The 17,378-nt window shown below is 43.0% G+C and overlaps 1 protein-coding gene across 2 annotated transcripts in view; it reads left to right on the top strand.

Moving 5' to 3' along the window:
* Positions 1-4,905, top strand: part of GNG2 (G protein subunit gamma 2) — a 136,287-nt gene extending 131,382 nt beyond the window's left edge. Inside the window, exons 5-6 of one of the 2 annotated variants that reach the window (XR_004431618.1) lie at positions 375-416; positions 4,891-4,905. The gene's annotated coding sequence lies outside the window, so the exon portion shown is untranslated. Of the gene's footprint in view, positions 1-374; positions 417-4,890 lie in introns of those variants that run through there. The other variant, XR_004431619.1, reaches the window with a different exon arrangement.
* Positions 4,906-17,378: the final 12,473 nt, after the last annotated feature.

Genomic DNA, 17,378 nt, shown 5'->3' with positions numbered 1-17,378 from the left:
CAGTAACAGACCCTGTTAGTAAAGAAGTAAACACTGGATCTCCTGGGACTTGTGCCAACAACAGCAGCATCTTTAAACCATGGATGAACGGGGCCACTTGGAGTTTGCACACTAGTGCTCCACGGACATCAGTGTTTCTGAGACTGTGGTCCATGGACCACTTGCTTCAGAAGTGTTAACACCTGGAATGCCTCTTTACAAGGCAGATCCTGAGCTACCCACGAACTCAGAATCCCTGGCAGTGACTCAGGAACATGCATTCTGTTACATGCTATAGTCTGAGGACCACTACAGTATTTATGACAGCTAGCTTTTCATACTGCCAAAGGAAAGGCACAAACAACTCATAAATATTCTCGCTCTTCTTCCCACAGCCTCCAGAAGTGACTGCCTAGGCATGAACATGTAACTGAAGGGTGAGAATCTAGCCAGCAACTAGACATGCCACATTGAGGAAGACACTGCTGGGCTTTGACTCTGCTCCTGTTTTGTTGTGTCCCTGTGGGAGGACTGCCTCCAGTTCTCAATCTTTAATAAGCTGGTCACATTGTAGACGGCCCTTACAATGACAGAGGGAATTGGAGCTGGGTCAGCTCCAATCCACAAATTGCAAATAATTTGCCAAGGGAAATCCCTTTCCCTTCGGTTCTGCCCCACATCTACATTTTCTTCTATTTAGAACCAGGAGACTCAGGCAGAATTTATTTTAATGAAGAAGGCCATGGGCTCCTGGGCATTTCCTCAGCAAGAACTACTGCTGTTTCTCCCTGGAAGTCATAAGAACAGCCGGGAGCGGGGTATTGCATCTCTACTATGAAGCAACAGAAAGATGGTGCCCGGGGAGTTCAGTCCACCTGTGCTCAAGCATTAGCATGCACTAGAGAACCAGAACTAGGCCCCAGTGCTCCCATACGACCTTGGGCAAGTCCTTTGACTTCTCCCGCTATAAAGTGGGGACAAGAATACCTGATTCATTTATCTCACAAAATGTTCAAAAACAAATGAAAGAGGCCAGGCACAGTGCTCACGCCTGTAATCCCAGTGCTTTGGGAGGCTGAGGCAGGCGGATCACTTGAGGTTAGAAGTTCAGCCTGGCCAACATGGTGAAACCCCACCTCTACTAAAAATACAAAAATTAGCCAAGTGTGGTGGTAGGCACCTATAATCCCAGCTACTCGGGAGGCTGAGGCATGAGAATTGCTTGAACCGGGGAGGCAGAGGTTGTAGTGAGCCAAGATCACGCCACTGCACTCCAGCCTCGGGTGACAACGCGAGATTCCATCTCAAAAAAAGAAAAGAAAAATGAAAGAGGTAAAGGGGCATCATGAAGGCAGAGGTGGTAAAGAACCATTAGACTCTACTTGACAGCAACCTTCGAAGAAAGGAAACCGCTAGATAGCTCCTGCTTCCCTCTTAACTCGCCTCCTTTCTCCTTAGTCCCCAAACGCCCTGGTTGAGACCCTCAGTGTCTCATGTCTGAATTCCCATCACACCAGCTGGTATGGCCATTCTGACGCTCATCTTCTCCCGCTTTCACCCAATTGACCCTGAGTGTTCATTAATTAGGACTTCTTTGATTGCAAGTGATAGAAACCTAATGCCCCAAAATAGGTCCCACTTCAAGCCCAGCTGGATCCAGATGCTCAGAGGATGTCATGGGATGTCCCTGTCATCCCTTGGCTATGCTCTTCTCTATGCTGGTTTAATTCTCAGACTCTTGCCTCGCAGCGTCAAGATGGTGTCAGCAGGCCCAGGTTTACATCTCAACAGTTTAGCGATCAAGGAAGAAAGATAACAACAGCTCTAGCAGAAGCCTCTAGCTATATCCCTGGAACCCTTCCTAAGACACTATTGGCTAGGTCTGGTTCCTGTGCTCGCCCACCCCTGGACCCAGGGATAGAGGTAGAGTCATTGGGCCATGTGGGCAGAACAGTGGTTCTAAGGAAATTAAAGTGCCTTTGCTACAGGAGGCAGGATTGAAAGTTAAAGGCAAAAAGCAACTGATGCTAACCACATCTTAACAGATTTATTGATGTTACCTCATCTTTCACCACATTCAGAAACCCAAGGTTCTCTGGTTCATAGTGCTTTTGTCAACCACATCACGTCCAATCTGAACTACCTGGCTCTCAAGGCCCTTAAGAGTCAGGCCACACTTGGCTAATCCCATCTTGCCTTCCAAACCCTCTTTTCCAGTTCATCCTATCTCCTTCACTGTGCTGTGAGTTCATCCCACTTCCCTGTCTTTGCTGCTTTTTGCATTTTTTTTTAGACAGAGTCTCACTCCGTTGCCCAGGTTGGAGAGCAGTGGCGTGATCTCAGCTCACTGCAACCTCCACTTCTGGAGTTCAAGTGATTCTCCTGCATCAGCCTACCAAGTAGCTGGGATTACAGGCACCCACCACCGTGCCTGGCTATTCTCCGCTTTGCTTCTGATGTTACTCCCTCTGAAATGTTATTACACAACTCCTTGAGTAACTAAACTTGCTTTTCTGTCAAGGTCCAGCTTGAATTCCATAAGGTCTGTGAATGACTTCAGGAAATAGGAACCTTTTTCCTCTCTCCACTCCTGTTGCCCTTGTTGTCAGTATTGTTGAGTATTTGTGTTTGAGGCGTTGTGCTAGGGTAGACAGCATGGCACCTGCCTTCATGGAGCTTGTGGTTTAATGGAGAAAGTAGACAAGTGAATAGTCAGTTAGCAAAGTGGTCAATTCTAGGACACAGAAGCTAAAGGGAGGATAGAAGTGATGACCAGCCCGAGGAGGTGATGCTGGAGCTAATCGTACTTAAATGAGAATCTTTTTTTTTTTTTTTTTTGAGGCAGAGTTTCACTCTTGTTGCCCAGGCTGGAGTGCAGTGGCACAATCTTGGCTCACTGCAACTTCTGCCTCCTGGGTTCAAAGGATTCTCCTGCCTCAGTCTCCTGAGTAGCTGGGATTACAGGCGCCCGCCATCACACCCAGCTAATTTTTGTACTTTTAGTAGAGACGGGGTTTCACCATTTTGACCAGGCTGGTCTTGAACTCCTGACCTCAGGTGATCCATCTGCCTCTGCCTCCCAAAGTGCTGGGATTACAGGCATGAGCCACCATGTCCATCCAAGAATCTTGTCTCTAGGGTAATGTAACCTTTAGGAAATAGAGAACACTGGGTGGGTGGGCTTCTCTTTAATCTTTCCCTCATTTTAGGGCAGCTGAGAATGAAGCTCTCCCCTGCAAAGGGGTTGGCAATTGGCTCTGTACACAAAACAATGGGCCAAAGCTGAGTGAAGGTTGTCACCTCTTCCCCTCCAACCTCTACTGGCTCCATGTCTTCACAACATCATGGGGACATTCTCTTCAGCCAGCAACCCTTTGGTCTGGGTGATACCACCATGCACCAACCTGGAAGTCAGATCTCGTGGGCTTCAGGCCCAGGGGCTGGAGGAAATACATTGCTGGCTGCATCACCTTAATTTTAGCCCCTGGGAAAGAGGCCCTTCCACTATCTACTGTGAACACTATCTGTAATTGCCCTTCCCTGTGTGTGCATTTGGCTATTTGCATTTGGATATAAATTAACTAGAACTTTCAATAAAATTAAAAATTCAGTTCCTCAGCTGAACTAGCCATGTTTTAAGTGCCTAATAGCCACATGCAGCTAGTGGCTATTGTCTTGGACAGCACAGATATAGAACAGTTCCATCACCGTGGAAGGTTCTATTGGACAGTGCTGCTCTAGGATAATAGCAACCTTTTTTCCATTATAAACAACTGACAGAATATGCCTTCTCCTTGAGCCCAAATTTTGACAAAACATCAAAAAGAGGGTGAGAAAGTAAAAGTAGTGTAACGACCCCTAATAATCACAACGATTGGCCACTGGTCATGGTAAATCATTGGTCATGGTAAATCATACAGGCTGTGGCATAGAAGAGATAAACTGAGAATTATATGTCATTCTTGGAACCCTCTAAGTCATATATTCACCTGTCTGTCTCACTCATGAACATACAATGATAATAATCATAATGATCACAACAGCAGCCGCAACGATCAAATGAACACTTACTTAGTACTTACCTTTGAGCTAAGGCACAATGCTAGACATTTTATAGACAGCACTTCATCTAATTTTCACAACAGCTCTAGGACACGGGTATTATTTATCTCCTGTAGCAGATAGCTTTGTGCCTCATGACACATCCATGATCCACTGCTGATTTCAGCCACAGCTGCAGTGGAGAGTTCTCTGCAAGCTCATTCTTCCCAGTGAAAATTGGTGCCCCTGGGGCAATCCCCAGCCAATGAGGGATGAGTCTGGAGAAACGCCTCAGGCTCCCATCCTTTCAGAGGGACATCTCTGGATGCATTTTACATGATTTCTCTGAGCATCCATAAGACAATGCTCAATCCTCAATCCGCCACAACAGTAACCAGCCCAATAATATGCCATATTGCTTTTTCTCACTTAAATCTGACTCATTTTCTCTCTTCCTACATTTCTTCTTTCTGGGATCACCCTCAACACTACCTTTAATAAACTATCTACATCCAGGACCTTGACTCAGGCTCTGCTTTGGGAGGATCTCAAAGTAACTTCACCCCTACTTTACAGATGAGGAATTTAGCGTTTAGAACGGTTGACATTTCTCTAAATTCCCATTGCCGTGAAGTGGCAGAGCAAGGATATAAACCTAGGTTTGTCCTGATTCCAAAGATTTAACTCTTAACTATGATCTTATAGTGTAAATTGGAATGTAAGTACATAAGAGGGAGGTGATAATAAAAGCTCTGAGTCTGTTCTTATTTATAGAATAAGTGGATTATTTAGAAACTTCAAACCTCTGAGTTACTTCTCTAAAATGAAGAAGTCAGTGAGCTCATGTCAATATTTACCTTTTCTTCACAGTGGTGGTCATTTGGTACCTAGAAAGTATCAGCAGTAGCTTCCAGGTTCATCTTGCACTGAAAATATTTCCTGGTATCAAGGAGCCTGTGCAAGGAAGAACAAGAAGAGTGATTCTAACAGGGAAGGCACAGAGTGTTTATGTTTTTCTTCAGGACTTTCAGGAAGGAAAACTCTCTTCCTTTACTGACTGCTCTTCCAATACCTGCTTCTGTGTCATCTCAGAGCCCAGTGACCCTCCAAGGGTCAGAAGCAGGATCATCTGAGTAAGAGTGGGAGCTTCCAGAGGCTTCACTCTCCAAGCCATGATTTGAGAAAAGGATCGAGAAAGAATTTTAGGACAAAGGCCATTGCAAATGCAGTTTCAAGGACTCACTCAGAGCTTCTTTGGGAAAAAAGAATGGAGCTTATCTCCTTCCCCCACCATCACTCCATTTCCTGTCCCTACTCCAGGGACCTGTTATGTCCCACTCAAGCTTGTAACACAGAATCCCAGCACAGATCAACAGATGCTGCTACACATGCACACACTTGCATATGTGCACGCACAAGGAAAGGCTGTTCCAGAATGCTTGGGAAAGCCAACTGTCACTCTCAGAAGGGACCAGCATGAGGTACTGGCATGCCCATCACCAAAAAATCACTACTCCCACCGCTAGGTCATCTTGGTTTACTTTATAACAGCAGTTCTCAAAGAGCATTCCAATAACTCTTGAGGGGCCTTGAGCCCTTTTCAGGGAATCTACAAGATCAAAACTATTTTCATAATATTATTATGATGTTATTTGCCTTTTTTACTTGCCTTCTTTCATGAACATAATCGGATATTTTAGAGGCTACATATTGACGTCACAACAGATTGAATACAAACGCACATACAAGAGTCTGTCTTCTATTAAGCCAGACAATAAAGAAATTTACAGAAATGTAAAACAATGCCACTGTTCCCACTGTATATTTTCTTGTTTTGAAAAATATAGTTATTTGTCATAAGAATATGTTATTTATGTTACCATGTAATGGGCTTGTTATTGCTATTTTCAATGAATTAATAAATACATTTTTTTTTTTTTGAGCCTGTTGGCCAGGCTGGAGTGCAGTGGCATGATCTCAGCTCACTGCAACCTCTGCCTCCTAGATTCAAGCAATTCTGCGTCAGCCTCCTGAGTAACTGGGATTACAGGCACGGGCTACCATGCCCAGCTTATTTTGTATTTTTTTAGTAGAGACAGGGTTTCACCATGTTGGCCAGGTTGGTCTCAAACTTCTGACCTTGTGATCCACCCACTCCAGCCTCCCAAAGTGCTGGGATTATAGGCTTGAGCCGCAATGCCCAGCCTCATAAATACATATTTTTAAAAATTTTCTCACTTTTAATTTCTAATACGGCAAATAACAAGAGCTATAACCCACATAAGCCAAAACCCTAATAATTTCAGGAGGTCCTCAATAATTTTCAAAAGTGTAGAAGTTCCTAGACCATAAAGTTTGAGAACTGCTGTCTTGTAGAATGCCTTTTAGTTTCACTCCCTATTTTGCAGATGGGAAAGTTGAAGTGCCATTCAAAATTATATAGAAATGTAGTGGTAGAGTCATGAGCAGAACATAAATGGAAAGGGGAGATGATTCAAAAGGGCAACATAGAAGTGTTTTAGGTCATTCCCTAGGACCGTGTTGGAATGTCTTCTAGGAAAACATTCCTGAATTCAATTTCATAATTAAACAGCATATTGAAAGACAATTTTCCACAAAAGCAAAAGTGAAATCATGACTCTCACATAGGTGTTAAATGAACACATGTCAAAGATTTTATCTAACTCATTATTAATATGGAAACAAGGCAGATGTTACAATTGGCCAAAGCAAAACTAAATAAAAGAGATTTAAAGATCAGGAATACTGAAATGAATTTGCAAATGGGTGCAAAATTGGCCTCTTTCACCAAGGAGCAGACAAGTCAGGCCTCCACTAGACATGATTCAGTTGGGGTGTAAAACAAGGATTCTTTTGCATTGCTATCGGTTATCTACAATTTACAGTTACAAAATAGCTCAAAGGCAAGGAAAGGCACTGAGCTCCCACAGAATCAGAATTAGATAACTCCGAGCCAAGTCCTGAGACTCATACCTGTAGTCCCAACTACTCAGGAGGCTGAGGCAGGAAGATCAGGCTGAGGTGGGAGGATCGGGAGGATGGTTTGAGTCCAGTCCAGCCCAGGAAACATAGCAAGACCCTGTTTCTAAAAACAAAAAACAGAGAAAGAGAAAGGGAATTAGATAACTTGGAAGAGTAATACTGTAAACAATGCATTGTTTTCTACTGAAGTACAGGTTTTTCCTTACAATTGAGACCCCTTCAGGTGCCAGGCACTGAGTTAAGCTAAGTAACTCAGAAAAAAGAAGAATTTAGTTTATATCCTGTTCTCCAAGATCTTACAATCCATTCCTATTACGTTCCATCACTAACACTGAAGAGCACCTCTTTTCTCACAGAAAGACATGGCATTTTTTAGGGTTTGTCTCTATCTGTCGCGTAATAAAAGCTAACATCAATTTAGTACCTCCTGTGTTTTGGCTTTTAACACCCTCCCAAAAGGCCTATCAGATAATAATATCCTCTCATATTACAGAAGAAGAAACAGAAGCTAGAGAGTTAAGTCACATGTCCAAAATCTCAACCGGTAAGATTCTTTTAGGGGCCCAAACCTCAGTAGATCCAGCTCCACCTTCACGCTCTCCCTTAATCTGGTGCCAGTTCAACAAAGAGACTCCTCCTTGGCAAGAAATGCATGATGCAGTTAGTATTCACATTTCACACCAGAAAGAGCAGTCGTTTTGACCCTTGAGAATCATATGTTTTTATTAACCCCCTTAACTCAGTCAGAATTTTTAACAGCACTTTGCTTAGTAATAGACATGGTAGAACCTGAAGGATGTTTTGGTTCCTTCATCTTTCTTGGTGGACAACTATTTCTAGATGGTCTAGAAAGAAGAATTTGTAAAGATATTCTCTCTGAGAGACATGGGCATTACAGACGGAGTTGAGAAGTTGGGCCAAGGGTTGGCTCAGAGCAGGAACTGGCAAACCACAGCCTATGGGCCAAATCTGACTGGTTTTTAGATGGCCTATGAGCTAATAATGGTTTTACTGTTTTAATCATGGAAAAATGTTCTAAAATAATTTGTGACATGAAAATTATATGAAATTCAAATTTCAGTGTCTATAAATTTTCATTAGAATACAATCACACCCATTAATTTCATGTTTTCTGTGCCTACTTTTAAGCTACAAGGTTCATGGCCCAAGATAGCTTTCTAAAACAGATTTGGAAACCAGGGTGATGTTACAATTGGTCAAAGCAAAAATTTAAAAAGAGATATTTAAAGATCAGGAATACTGAAATGAATTTGCAAATGGATGCAAAATTGGCTTCTTTACCAAAGGGCAGACAAGTCAGTTGAGCTTCCACTAGACAGAATTCAGTTGCACGTCTAAAACAAGAATTCTGTTGCAGTGCTATCAGTTATCTACAATTTACAGTTACAAAATAGCTCAAAGGCAAGGAAAGGCACTGACCTCCCACAGAATCAGAATATGATAACTCTGAACCAAGTGCAATGGCATATGCCTGTAGTTCCAGCTACTCAGCCAAATAGTTCTTCTATTTGCAAGATTGTCATAGATACTGTATGGCCTACAAAAGTGAAAATATCTATTATCTGGCCCTCTACAGAAAAAGTTTGCCAGTTCTGGCTTAGAGTGACCTTCTGTTTCAGAATAATTTCTCAGAAACCCCAGAGTGAGTAGTTCAGAAGGACTTCAAGATGGCGTGTCCTAAATGCCACAGGGCTCAGAATTACTGGGGGAAATTCTGTTATTTCAGGAGACTTGGTAAAAAGGCCAAACCCCACTAGAGGCTTGAAATCCTAGCCTGAATACCACTTTGGGAAGGTTCTCCGCTGGGTTTCCCGCAGTTGGCACCGCTATCACTCCATGGCTGTTCTGGTTCATGTCCTGTGGAAGTCCACTTGCCTTTACCATTCATTACAATAATTACAGCTAAGTGGTGCCTCCTGTGTGGGAATTTGCCATCCCTGACAGGAACAATCTTGCACATCGTTCTTCTTTCTCAAGAGCGCCCTCTGCTGATCAGTTCTCAGAAGGCGCCACATCATCGCGTCTTTCGTCTGCAGATGATCTTTGCAGCCAGAAGCCGAAGGTTATTTTGATCTAGAGACGAAAGCATTTTGGCTATTGTCTCCATGGCTGTTCGAGTTTTCGAGTACATAGGCATTACTACCTCAAGATGTAGAACTTCTTCACTGTGGAAGACGCTGATAGAACAAAATCCCCTTTGAACGCAAACCTTTGAATGCAAAGTAATAATCCCCTAGGTAAGCAGGAAAGGCCAAGGTAAGCAATGCCCTGTTGCATGCTGGCTCCCCAAATTACTTGATAATAAGGCAAAGCTGAGTGCATAGTTTCCACCATAGGAAAGTCTCAATACACGAAGAACAAGGTCTTATTTATGAAGACTGACATCTGGTTTAAGGGAGATCTTGTAATGTTGGAGAGGGAGGCCTGATTAGAATTGGGTAAGGATTGTGACATAATAGTTTAGGATTGGTGGACACAGCAAGGGAATGTGAATCTAGGAATGTTAACTGTCTGTTGATGACTTGAGACTTTCCAGAAAGTTCTCCCATGAAGCATAAATATTTGCAACTTGGATCTTCCAGGGCAAGAGTCTCTGGACTAGTAAAGTTATGGTCCTGAAGGTGATGAAATGGTAAATAGCTGGTTAGGGTTCTCAGCCTCACAAGAAAATGAATGCCATCTAGGAGGCCCAGTGTGAATACAATGTGAGTGTAGCCATTGCCCTGGTGACTTAGTACAAAATGTTGGGCCCACTCTGGGCTTCCAGCTTTGTTATTGTAGAGGGTGAAATATTGAGTTTTGGCAATGTTGGCTATGAGGTACAGAGAATGGGGCTAGCCCAAGAAATGCATAATTGGGGAGCTTCTCTGAGAGGTGGGGATTGAACAAGTGGGTGTATGCTTATGTTTAGGCAGACGGAAAGAGGAAGGCATGGAAAATCCCTGGAAAAGCTAAAATCACCAAAGGAAAGAGCATAAATCAAGAGTAGAGATAGACACCCCCTGGGGAAAACTATAATACTTATGCTGCAGCATCAGTGGTTGATGAAAGCTGGCCAGCTTCAATGTTCCTATGCTTCTCCCTCCAGAGCCAGAGGTTGTCAGAGGAGCCAGAAATCTATCTAGGAACATGAGCCTGCCCCAACATCTCGGGGCCACCTGCCCAGTGGAGAGGACCACAGACAACACAGAGGAATGTGCTTGGGAGAGGAATGAAAAGAACTCCCCCACCTCACAGGGTAGGACCGAGGAGGACAGAGAAGGTAATTAGTTTTTGTGGAACAGAGGATTTGGCCTATTTCTTACTCCAAATTTAGTTAACTCAATGCCTGAAAGGTTGGGAAACAGGAGTGGGAAAGAAGTTGTTCCAAATGAAGGCTGCTGCTCGGGGGATCCTGCTGTGCAGGCTGCAGGAGAAGCAGGGGTGTGCCTGGGCTGCTGCTAAGGTCTCAGGGGTTGAGCAGAAACAAATGAACAGTCCTGAAGGGAGGCAAGGCAGAGCAGTGGCCCAGGAACGGGCCCAAATTAGGAATTCATGTGTAGAAGAAGTCAGCAAAAGGAAACCCACAACGTTGTCTGTGACAGCTGTTCTTATCTTGAGCACATCAGAGTCACCTGTAGGGCTTATTAAAACACAGCTTGCTGGCCCAACCCTAGGGTTTCAGATTCAGTAAGCCTGGGCTAGGGCCGGAGAATGTGCAGTTCTAACAAGCTCCCAGGTGATGCTGTTGCTGCCAATCCAGGGACCAGCATTGAGAACCATTGGTCTATGAGATCCCCAAAAGGAGTTGCTATGGTTTGAACATCCTCCAGAAGTTCATGTGTTGAAAACGCGGTCTCCAGTGCTGCAGTACAGAGAGGCGTGTCCATGTTTGCCATCTTTTAGGTAAGCAGATGAGGCTGGGCTGCCTAGCTTCACAGGCCACACTGTGGCAGAGGATCAGTGTCCCCCGGGCTCCTGAGGCTATGGAACTCTTGTCACTTGGATGGTGTGGGAGCAGTGGGACTTTCCTGTATGACTAAGAGCAGCACAGCCCTGACACAGAGCACCTGTAAACCTGTGCACCAAGAACCAAAGAGTGGATAGAGATGAGAATGGTCCAAGGGACACCAGTATGGGTCTACAAGGACATGGAAGTGATCTGCTAACTACCACTCATTCCTTGGCATGTCAGAAGTACCCCCAAATTTAGGTGCAACCCCTGAAAAAGGAGATCATAATGGATTCATCAGAAATTGACAGTGATTTAACTTCTAAATTGCGTGGAAAAGAAGTCCAAAGCAGAAATGAGGTTCACATGTGTCATCTGTTTTGCATCACTTCCTTTAGCAACGCCTGGAATGAATGAACAGCCTAGGACAGACTTGACTTCCCAGGGCGCTATCAAAGACTGCCCATCTCCAGGAGATCCATACTTTTTAAAAAACAAACAAATTCCAACTATTTCCCAACTGTGAGGAAAGGGTGTGAAAATGGCAGCAGCTTTAGAAACATACTCCACTGAGCTCTAAAGTCTAAGGCTGCCAGAAAGTTGGGCTCATTGGGGAAATAGCTCAAACCCTCATTAACAATCTAAATTATTTATTCCTACCTAGTCATTAGTGGGACCAATGAGGTCAGGTCTCAGGTTCCACCAATGCCACTAGGGAAACGCTACATGATTACAGCTGGAAAGGGAAGGATGACAGAGATTTCTTTCCCCTAGTATTTGCTAACACCCACACCCAGCACTGAATATTAGATACCGAGCACTAAATTCCCACGAGGCTGCTGCTCTTACTCACCAATGCTAAAGTAGGAACGACCCAGCAAACATGAGAAATAAAGAGAAACAAAGGGTTCAATTAGAAACGGGTATAAAGAGCAAACATGTTCCCTTTATTATCAAACCTCAATATATTAGCATATTTACAATATTTTCCAGGGAGCTTTTTAAAAGAAAAGACGTATAAAGAAACTATTGTGCTTTTTCTGAGCCTAGAACAGGAATTGAGGCCAGAATCTCACTGGAAAATTGAAAAATCTCTTTGAATTAGAAGAGTCACAGTGGTGGAGCTGGGAAGTATATGTCTTGTCTGCTAGCAGCTATATTCCTCCCTTTCTTTCTCATGCTCTCTTTCTCTCAGGCTTAGAATTTATTTTTCTATAATTGAAAAATGATCCAAGTGGCTGTTCAGCTCTTCCAGGATTGCTGAGTTGTAAAGGGGAGGTATGAAGGTGAATAGTTCATACGGATAAGTCTCAATCACCCACAATAATGGCTGAAAAGAAAGTAAAGTGTAATTTGCAACAGATAATCCCTCCCATCCATTATGCTACACCAGACAATGCAGCAGCTTCTGACATTCACCGTTCCCACTCACTTCACCACTGCAGTGGCTTCCTAAACTGGTCTCCCAGCTTCTCACTCTCCACCAGCTCCCATTCTATTCTCCACACAGTAGCCAAAAGGATCCTACAACCCACGCCACAGCTTGTCACTCCTGCTTAAAACCTTCAGTGGCTTTCTGGTGCACAAGAAATAACGTCCATACTCCACACCATGGCCTCCCTCCTCACTTAACACCAGTACACCCAACCCCTGGCTCACCGCCCTCCTACTGCCCTGATCTTCATTCAGTTTCACAGAAGCAAACCATTCCCCACAAGCGGACTTTTTGTTCATGCTTTTGTTCATGCTCTGCCGTTTCCCCCATTGGGAAATCCAGTAATAGTTCATATTTGATAGCTGGTTTAGATGTCACCTCCGTGATGAGGCTGCCTCTGACCACCCTATCTAATGTAGGTCCCTTTCTGTTGACCTCCATCTCCTTTGTCTTGCTGTTTCCTGCCTCCCTTTTGGGCTGTAACCTCCATGAAGGGGAGGATCATGTCTGTCTTCATCATTATATTACAAGTGTCCATCATGCTGAAAGAATGAATGAATGTTCTCCACTCTCGCTCTTTACCCAGGTCTGACATCCTCCTTAACTGACTCATTGTGAGCTACCTAGGCCTTCAGATGTTGATATAGTTTGGATGTTGTCCCTGCCCAAGTTTCACATTGAATTGTAATCCTCAGTGTTGGAGGTGGGGTCTGATGGGAGGCCACTGAATCATGGGGGCAAATTTATCACGGGTGGTTTAGCACCATCCCCTTGGTACCATCCTCATGATAGTGGAGTGAGTTCTCACAAGATTGGGTCATTTAAAAGTGTGTGGCACCTCCCCGCTCTCTCTCTCTTGCTCCTATACTGGCCATACGACATGCCTGCTCCCACTTCCCCTTCTGCCATGATTATAAGTTTCCTGAGGCCTCTCCAATAGCCTAGCAGATGCCAGCATCATACTTCCTGTACCTGCAGAACCATGAGCTAATTAAACCTTCTTTCTTCATAAATTATCCAATCTCAACTATGTTTTATAGCTATGTGAGAGTGGCCTAATACGTATGTCACGAACACACAATAGTTGTGTCAGACTTTGAAGTAGAAGGTAGAATATCTTGCATTCTTCATCAAAAGAGACTTTTACTTAAAATGTTCACAGGTGTGAGAGCTATGGCAGGATCAGGGCAAATCTGTAGGAGTTCACCATCCCCTGCGTCCTCTTCAGCTGGCAGGCTGAACTCAGCACTGTGGTTTTGGAACCCTGGCAAGTCTGAACCTAAAGTAAAGTTTACTGTTTGGCACTCAGCTGTCAAGACAACGCCTTCTACAAGTTGGTCAAAGGATTTTTGAGGGACGAGATTTCCCAGCCCTCTAAGGTCCCTCCTGCAGCAGTCCCTGTCTAATTCCTAGCATCTTGGAGAAAGACTAGTTCTCAAGAATTCAAAACAAAGGGAAAGGTCAGGCCTTTGCGGACATCTCAGTTAGCAACTATGCCTGGCGGGGGGCGGGAGGGGGCAGCGGTAGGGGGTCACTGAGGTACTAGGGAAAGGGAAGAGAGAACAGGAATATGCATGGGAGATCTGTAAAGCAGATGATCTAAATTTGACTGTATGCTGGTCAATATCATAGGATACCATAACCTCTGCCTTATTCATTACCTGCTTTCAAGCATTCAGAGGTGGCTTTTCTGTAACTTTTGGGGGAAGAATCTACATAATCCTATCACCCAAATGTTGATCCCTGTTACTCTGCCCCCAACCCTGCCTCCTTAAACCCCTTCCTCTCCACATTTTAGGACACTGCATATTCCTTGTTCTCTTAGTCCTTCCAACCACTTTTCCTATATTCCAAGACTCTTCCTCCTACTCTTTCTTGAATATAAATACTAGGTTTTCCTAGGATGAAGTCTTCTGTCCTCTTTTCTTTCCCTGTCTTCTCATGAAGTTCACTGTAACAGTTTCCAACTACAACTTGATGCTGATGACTCCTCAATGGACATCTCATCCACTCACTCACATTCATTCCTGACATTTCAGCAGTGATTATGGGCTATATCTACAGGACTTCAAATTCAACAGGTGCAAAACTTAATTCTTCAGCTTCCCCAGACTGGTTCCCTTCTACCGGTGCTCCTGTTTCTGTGCAAGAATTCACTGCTCATCACATCTCTGACAGGTGACCTTCCAGAAATCTCCTTTAAGCCATCCACCTCCTTCTCACGGACTATGTTAAGTCCCACCAAGTCCGTGGATCTTTCTTTCTTTTCTCTCTGGGATCTGTCCTTATGTTAGAATATTCAGGTGTAAGTTACAAGACCCCAACCAAATCTGGCTCAGGTATAAAATAGAATTTATTGGATCACATCTCAGAAAAGTTGCATCTAGCTCCCTAACCAGACATTTTTGGGAATGGCCTGTCTGTGCTTCTTGGCTGTATTTTCCTCTGTGTTGTTTTCACTGTTTGGCAAGCGTTTCCTCTGCAGTATTAGATGTGGAAGGTGAATGCTTTATGCTGTTTGTATGACTACATAAATTCCTATTCATTCCTATTCCTTTTCTACCAATAAAATTGAGTTCTACTGCCCTGCCATTTTGCTTTTAATGCGAAATCATGAAATTCCAGAGCCTGACCTTAAAAAGAAGCAAGTTTTCATATTTAACATAAAGAGTCTTAGAAAGAGATGCAGGAGATGTTCTCTCATCGGGAGGCTCCCCCAGGGAGAGAGACCTTTCTGCATTATACAACTTGTTTCAAAAATTCTGATTTCATGGGGTGTTCAATTGATAACATTCATTAGAATATAAAACCTGTTTTTCTGTGCACTGTACAGACTTTTGTGGCTATTCCTGATTGTTACCAACTTGTTCTGTTCACTGTTTTTGGAAGAACAATTTGAACAAAGGCTTCTAGTAAAACTGCTAAGACTTTAAAAGATGTTACAAGTTGTGAAACTGTCCTTCAAAGAGCAACTTGTACCTCTGACTGGTTGCCTTTCTTGATAATGTGTTGCCCTGGCAATACCATTGAAATGGCCACCTCTACATTTCTGAAACCATATATGCCCTTGCAGATATTTTAGGTTTTCTGAGTCATGTGGTCTATGTTGCATTTATTCAACTCTGCCCCTGTAGCACCAAAGCAGTCAGTTAGCAAATGGGCATGGCTGTGTTCCAATACAACTTTATTTACGGACACTGAAATTTAAATTTTATGTAGCTTTCACATGTCATAAAATATTATTCTTCTTTTGATGTTTCAACCATTTAAAAACATAAAAACCATTCTTATCTTGCTTTTTTTTTGAGTACTCTATCTAGGAATCTCTTTCCCCATATATCTGTGTGGCTAATTTCCCTACCTCCTTCTAGCACTTCCTTACACTTCACTGTCTCAATGAGGCCCAACCTGACCATCTTGTCTAAAACTGCAACACCTATTGTATCCTACTTTCTCCACTATCCCTACCCCTATTTCTTACCCCCCTTACCTTGTTGTAATTTTCCTACAGTACTTAGAACCTTCTGAATAGTAAATAATGTATTTATTTATTATTGTACTGTTTGTCTTCCCTTGCCCAATGATAAGCTCCCTGAGGTCAGGGATTGGTGTGTTTAAGTTCTCAGATGCCTCCAAAATGCCTACACAATTGCCTGGCATATAACTGATACTCTAAACACTTTATTGAACAATTCAACAGATGAATTAATGGCCTGTCAAACCTATGATCAACCATTACATTGGAGTTCAGGTCATTTGATAATAAAAGTTGGTTTCCAAAGCCTTCTACCAAAAAGACACATGCATTCTCATGTTCATCAAGACATGGAGTCAACCTAGATGCCCATCAAAGGCTGACTGGATAAAGAAAATATGGTACATATATCCCATGGAATACTATGCAGCCATAAAAAGAACAAATATTATGTCCAAATTTGCAGCAATATGGATGCAGCTGGAGGCCATTATCCTAAGCAAATTAACACAGGAACAGACTACCAAATACCACAAGTTCTCACTTATAAGTAGAAGCTAAACACTGGGTACTCATGAAAACACACACACACACAAAAGTTGCTTTCCTTTTCTTGAAGTATACGAGGGCTTGGTCTTCAGAAATGGAATTATGTAAGATTCACTTACTGTTGGACACTGCATTCAGAATAGGCCAAAGAGCTTCAAATTCAGAGGAAAAAAAAAGATAACTGGGTTTTAACATAAAAAATGGATTAATATTTGTAATATGTTATACTTCTTTTCCAAAATTTGCTTTATTCCCTGTTCAAGTCTGATGGGTCCCTTTGGCATTCTGCGTCTTTGGAATCTTCCTCTGACCTCCCCATTCCTGGTGGTGGCGGCCAGGGCTGATGACCAGGGACAGTCTTAAGTTGCTGACAATGGGGACCCTGAAGTAGAAAGACTAGGCCAGGAGTAAACAACTTCATTTTTTGCATTGAAAGGTCAATTTCAGAAAACAAATGGTAAGAGACTTTTTCCTTATTTTTTTAAAGAAATTCATTGTCTGCAATTGTGTTTTTCCCCCTTTTTAATTTATTATTTGTATGTAAGTACTTATTATTTTCCCTTCCTTGATTGGTTCTTTTTTTTATTTTTTGGTTAGTATTTCATTAATTATACAATTAGCATGCACCACAATATGAGATTATAACTGCATCTTTGATCAAATTTTGTTGGAACTGAGACACTCTTGAAACTGGTTTTCTTGATTCACTCTGTAAGCATCTTAATTGAAAAATATAGATTATCTTACAGTGCCCCCTTAAAACTAAAGCTGTATTCTGGCCTCTGTACTTCTTTTTATTATTATTATTTTTGAGATGGGGTCTTGCATGTTGCCCAGGTTGGCGCGATCATGGCTCACTGCTGCCTCAACCTTGCAGGCTCAAGTGATCCTCCCACCTCAGCCTCCTGAGTAGCTGGGTCCACAGGCACGCACTAGCATGCCCA

The sequence above is a fragment of the Trachypithecus francoisi genome, unplaced genomic scaffold (assembly GCF_009764315.1).
Source record: "Trachypithecus francoisi isolate TF-2019V2 unplaced genomic scaffold, Tfra_2.0 Lachesis_group3, whole genome shotgun sequence".
NCBI classification, from domain to species: domain Eukaryota; kingdom Metazoa; phylum Chordata; class Mammalia; order Primates; family Cercopithecidae; genus Trachypithecus; species Trachypithecus francoisi.
The sequence above is the reverse complement of the archived record's forward strand: the minus strand, read 5'-3'. Positions and strand labels throughout refer to the sequence as shown.